Below are 6,892 nucleotides of genomic sequence, written 5' to 3'. Positions count from 1 at the left end.
GGTGGGGATACGCTCAAGCGGAGGCAGGAGGGGGCAGAAGAGAAGAGAGAAAGGGCTGGGTGTGTGTGCCTGCCTGCCTCTCCCTCTCCGCCCTTTCCTTCCTTCTCTGTTTGTCTCTCTCTATCTCTCCCTCCTTCCCTTCCTGACAAGACACGCCTTACAGAGTTTCAAAGATCTAACAAACTGGTTCTATAACAATGGGTGAAGAAAAATGACTTGCATAATTTACAAATCATACATTTTTATTGTTAAATGTTCGATCATGTTGATAAAAGGTGCATAAAGCATGCTGGGGCAAAAGGGCTAATTGTAAATACCCCATTATTTTCAAATAATTTCATGGTCAAAGTATGAAATGGCTAGGATTTTTTTGAAAGAAGTCTTTTTTTTTAATGCTCACAAAGGCTGCATTTATTTGATCAAACACCGTAAAAACTGTAATATTGTTAAATATTATTACAATTTAAAGAAGTGTTTTCTATTTCAATATATTTTAGGCTAAGTTATTCCTGTGATGACACAGTCTTCAGTGTCACAATGATCCTTCAGAAATCATTCTGATATGCTGATTTGGTACTCAGTTAATATTGACGCTCAAATATTAATAACTAAAAATGTTTTCAAATATTTTTAATGTTTTCTTTTTTCAGGATTCTCTGATGAATATAAAATTGATAAGAAGATCATTTATTTAAAACAGAAATCTTTTGTAACATTGCAAATATCTTTACTGATACTTTTGATGAATTTAATGCATCTTTGCTGAATAAAAAGTTTTTTTTTTTTAATCTTAATCACTTCAAACTTTTGTGTATTAGTGTATTACGGTTTATTATTATTACACTGCTCTGTAGTGAAAGCATATTAAGACATTAAGATTGTACACCGAACCTGTCAGTCACGCAAAGGTGGCTGCTGAAGTTATTGTATACTGGAGTTATTCCAAGTCATCAGCAACAATAACATATCGTGTACCTGATGACGCCAGTGAACATAAACCCAACCTGTGTCTATTTACCCGGAATAATAAAGCAAACCATTCAGATTTACCAGACCTTTACCCGAATTACACTTGCCTACACCCACCCACATCTCCCACTCTCTCTCTATTTCGCATACACCTGCAAAACCAATACTACACAACTGTGAATTTATTTTCTTTTTGGCAGTTAGAGGTGTGGAAGTGGAAGTGGAACTAGCGAAACTCCACGCACACAAGTTTGTTTGCATGCATGCATAAACCCACTTTGCACGTGTGATGATTATGACTGTGATATCTATAATTTTATGACTATAATATTGTTTGTTTGTGTGTGTGGGTGTATGTGGGTGTATATACTGGTATTTTCAGGTATATTCAATATGTGTGACAGCCTGTTTTTCAGTGATTAATTAGCGAAACAATAGCGGATGGTGTCATTTCCCTTGTAAATGCACAAAAGAAAACGCCTTTGGCAAAATATTTTCAGGAAAGTCAAGTTAGGCAAAAATCAGTAATGAAAAAGATGCCAAAAATCCGGAAACTCCGTGCTTTCATTTGGTTTACGCTATCAAATAAATAAAAGTAAATACTAAACGCTCTTGAAATGAGTTAGCAAACTTTACAACTTCTATGAACCCAAAATAGAATGCTAAAAAATGTTTTAGAATGTTATTTAAAGCATGATCACATGAAAGTCATGTCATCATTGACTCATCTCTTCCAGCCAATGAGAATTATCTCATGATGTCATGGAGGATGGAACATTTTCCACATATCTTTTCACATTCAGGGCTTTGTGAAGAATAAAACTGGGTTTGTCAAGAACCAATAACAATACAATAGAATTGTCTCAACACATATTTAGAAACATGTAAAAAATATTCAGTAATAATAACTATTTTTTAAGTAATATTTCAACCATCTGTAGTGTCAATTCACGTAGCTGAATAAGTTTTACAGAATGTTTACAACTGGAATCCATTTATAAATCTATGAATAATTTGTACAATTTAGACATATTCCTATGCAGGCCTGAATGCACACACATGCGTATACACAAGTACATACACGTGTAGCACATATGAAACCAAACACCCACTTTATTTTTACTGTTAAACCTGCACACAGTGGAATGTTCTGTTGAAACTTACAAAAAAACCCCAAGGCAGAGATGAGGTTGGAAAAAATCAGAGCTGAAAAGAAGGAAATGAGGAGGCCAGAAAAAAGATAGTCAACATGACCGTATGCAAATGAACAGCTAGCTGCAATATAACAAAGAGTGAAAAAATTAAGGGGGTCTGAATACTTTCCGTACCCACTGTACATATACATCATATTTTAATATTTACTTATACTTACTTAATTTACATTACACACACTGTTTCAGGGAGCTTTACAGAAACTCTTGTATAGAAAGTTATGGCATTTTGACTAAACATTACACATTTTTATTATTATTTTAATGAAATAGACTGTTGATTTGTTTACAATACAATTAACAGATTCCAAGCAACACACTAAAATCAAAACCAATTAAAGCTGCAAGCAGCGTTGAAAGAGGATGGATGGATGGATGGATGGATGGATGGATGGATGGATGGATGGATAGATAGATAGATAGATAAAAAAACAAAAACAAAGTAACAATTTTCTCATGCTTTGTTGAACTTTTGACTCAATTTGGCACAAAGCTATTTTACTTCAATTAATTCAGTGCCGCATCAGAGGAAAATCATATGACATAAATAAATCAACGTACACAAACAACAAATTTGCAGTTAAAATTGGAAACAAACACACAGAGTTCCTCCCCCAGGGTCGTGGAGTGACACACGGCTGCAGCTTAAGTCCCATGCTGTTCAATATATACATAAATGAGTTAGCAAAGGCTCTAGATCAGTGGTTCTCTACTGGTTTGGCCTTGGGACCCATGTTTTCCCATGATCATCAAGCCGCGACCCACTTATGCATACATATATATATATATATATATATATATATATATATGTATATATAATTTGTTAAAAAACAAAAACAAAACAAATTTATTTAACAAAAATTAAGTTAAGACTGTTAAGAATATGACTAATACTGAATAAACAGCCTATAAAGCTATTAAATAGCAGCCCCAAACTAGTTTTTGTTAATACAAATAAGTTGGTATGAACCACCACAGTCATTTAAACATATACAAACCCACACGTTTAGAAACACTGCTCTAGATGAGTCTGCAGCACCTGGTCTCACTCTACTAGACACTGAGATCAAATGCCTTCTAATGATCTGGTGCTAATAAAGAGGGTCTGCAGCAGCATCTAGACCTCCTGCACAACTTCTGTCAGACATGGGCCCTGTCAGTTGACCCCAAAAAGACAAAAATAATGATATTCAGAAGAAAAGCCAGACAACATGCTCCTTGAACACACACAGAACTTCACTTACACTGACATACTGTAATTATCAGCAACACAGGAAACTTCAACAAAGCTGTAATGACCTGAGAGACAAAACACAGACAGCTTTTTATGCTATTAAGAGAAATATCAAAATTGACATCCCTATCAAAATCTGGCTAAAAAAAGAATCCAATCCTTAATAGAACCCATCGCGCTCTACGGGTGTGAAGTCTGGGGCCCACTCACAAACCAAAAGCTTACTAAATGGGATAAACACTCAATAGAGACTCTGCAGACCAAACAAAAATTTGCTTCGAGTACAGCGCAGAACCCAAAATTATGCCTGCAAAGCAGGATTAGGATTATACCCTCTCATAATCACACTTAAAAAACAGCCATTAAATTCCATGCCCATCTAATAAATAGTGATAAACAGACCCTCCACCACAAAGCCCTAAAAAATCAGGAGCTGACGCCAGAAAGAAACTCCCTCGGCCAATTGGTCTTAGAGCTTACTGCACAATAAAAATTTAGACAGACCAAACCAAATAATTAAAACAAAAAGAAAAACACCTAAAATATTGGGCAGATGCAACAGCCCAACAAAGTAAACAGGAATGCTACAGTATTTGGCCCTAAGAGAGAATTGAAGAAGAGAATACCTGAGCACAGTGACCAACTCTAAACTTAGAAAAGTCCTGAACATGTACAAATAGATTAGATAGATAGACAGACAGACACAGACAGATAGACAGATAGACAGACTCATCTAGAGCAGTGTTTCTAAACGTGTGGGTTTGTATATGTTTAAATGACTGTGGTGGTTCATACCAACTTATTTGTATTAACAAAAACTAGTTTGGGGCTGCTATTTAATAGCTTTATAGGCTGTTTATTCAGTATTAGTCATATTCTTAACAGTCTTAACTTAATTTTTGTTAAATAAATTTGTTTTGTTTTTGTTTTTTAACAAATTATATATACATATATATATATATATATATATATATATATATATATGTATATATAATTTGTTAAAAAACAAAAACAAAACAAATTTATTTAACAAAAATTAAGTTAAGACTGTTAAGAATATGACTAATACTGAATAAACAGCCTATAAAGCTATTAAATAGCAGCCCCAAACTAGTTTTTGTTAATACAAATAAGTTGGTATGAACCACCACAGTCATTTAAACATATACAAACCCACACGTTTAGAAACACTGCTCTAGATGAGTCTGCAGCACCTGGTCTCACTCTACTAGACACTGAGATCAAATGCCTTCTAATGATCTGGTGCTAATAAAGAGGGTCTGCAGCAGCATCTAGACCTCCTGCACAACTTCTGTCAGACATGGGCCCTGTCAGTTGACCCCAAAAAGACAAAAATAATGATATTCAGAAGAAAAGCCAGACAACATGCTCCTTGAACACACACAGAACTTCACTTACACTGACATACTGTAATTATCAGCAACACAGGAAACTTCAACAAAGCTGTAATGACCTGAGAGACAAAACACAGACAGCTTTTTATGCTATTAAGAGAAATATCAAAATTGACATCCCTATCAAAATCTGGCTAAAAAAAGAATCCAATCCTTAATAGAACCCATCGCGCTCTACGGGTGTGAAGTCTGGGGCCCACTCACAAACCAAAAGCTTACTAAATGGGATAAACACTCAATAGAGACTCTGCAGACCAAACAAAAATTTGCTTCGAGTACAGCGCAGAACCCAAAGTTATGCCTGCAAAGCAGGATTAGGATTATACCCTCTCATAATCACACTTAAAAAACAGCCATTAAATTCCATGCCCATCTAATAAATAGTGATAAACAGACCCTCCACCACAAAGCCCTAAAAAATCAGGAGCTGACGCCAGAAAGAAACTCCCTCGGCCAATTGGTCTTAGAGCTTACTGCACAATAAAAATTTAGACAGACCAAACCAAATAATTAAAACAAAAAGAAAAACACCTAAAATATTGGGCAGATGCAACAGCCCAACAAAGTAAACAGGAATGCTACAGTATTTGGCCCTAAGAGAGAATTGAAGAAGAGAATACCTGAGCACAGTGACCAACTCTAAACTTAGAAAAGTCCTGAACATGTACAAATAGATTAGATAGATAGACAGACAGACACAGACAGATAGACAGATAGACAGATAGATAGATAGATAGATAGATAGATAGATAGATAGATAGATAGATAGATAGATAGATAGATAGATAGATTTTATTTTTACTTTAGGGAATGTCGTTTGTATAAGGGACCCACCCCTCAAGTGACTTGATAGCTAGTTGTTTCACAGCAACACATGGTTTATTAAAATGATAAATTGCACTCACATTGTCACCTGAGGGTTGGGTGGCAAAATGAAGCCCCCCGGACACATCATGTCTGTTTATAATTTGTTTATAAACCCTGCCAAGTAACTTCATATCATCTCTGCAGTTTAAAACTTCTGTTAGTTTGCCAGGGCTCATTAACAATATGTGTCATACAAATGGAATTAGATACAAAATGCTTTCAGTTGTCATCATTTAATTTAGAGCTACAGGGAAATTAACTCTGGTTGGGTGTGACAATTGCTGTTTTGTATGGAATCTTGTTTCTGCCACAGGATACAACAGTTAATTGGGACTTTTTATTTCACAATGACTTTTCTCACAATTCTGAGTCTACATTTCAATTCATACTTTTTACTTGAGACTCTGAGGGAATAAAATCTGAATTGCAAAATATAAAATTGAGTTTTTAAATTACAAATGTGAATAAATAAATGTTATTTTCTGAGGGGAAAAAAGTCGTAATTGAGAGATGTAAATTTGCATTTGTTAATTGTGAGATAAAATGTCGCAATTAGATTTTTAACTTTTAATTTTGTGATGAAAAAAAAATTTGAGAAAAAAAAGTCAGATTTGTGAGATGTAGGGCCCTATCATACACCCGGCATAAGTGTTTTTGCTAGTTTTAGCCCCAACGCAGTTCTAATTTTCCCGTCCTGCGCCGCGTTGTTTAAACAGCAAATGCATTTGCGCCCATTTGTGCGCCCATGGGCGTGCTGGTCTAAAAAAGAGGTGTGTTCAGGCGCATTGTTGGCGCGTTGCTATTTTGAGGAAGTGAAAATAGACTGCGCCATAGACCAACTCAAACCTGGTCTAAAGTCTGGCCCAATATTTTTTCTTTGTTATTTAAAGAGCGCGTTAGTAATATACGCCTATAGGCGGGTGCACAACGCACATACACTTTGCTTATTACACATACAGGGACACGCAGCAGCACACAAATATTTTTAAAAATGAAAAATTACATTCCGCCATGTAAATAGTGAACCCGCCATAGCGCGAGCGCAACTGGCTTTTAAAGGGAATGGGAGATGAGACTCTGATTGGTTAATTGCACGTTACGCCCAAAAAACACCCATTACTCATTAAGAGAATAGGGACAACCCATGCGCTCGGGCGCGCCGACCGTTTTCCTGTCGTTAAACTAGCAAAAGTGGA

Source organism: Sinocyclocheilus grahami, unplaced genomic scaffold, assembly GCF_001515645.1.
Source record: "Sinocyclocheilus grahami isolate Dianchi unplaced genomic scaffold, SAMN03320097.WGS_v1.1 scaffold1037.1, whole genome shotgun sequence".
NCBI lineage: Eukaryota > Metazoa > Chordata > Actinopteri > Cypriniformes > Cyprinidae > Sinocyclocheilus > Sinocyclocheilus grahami.
Note: the sequence above shows the minus strand (reverse complement) of the source record.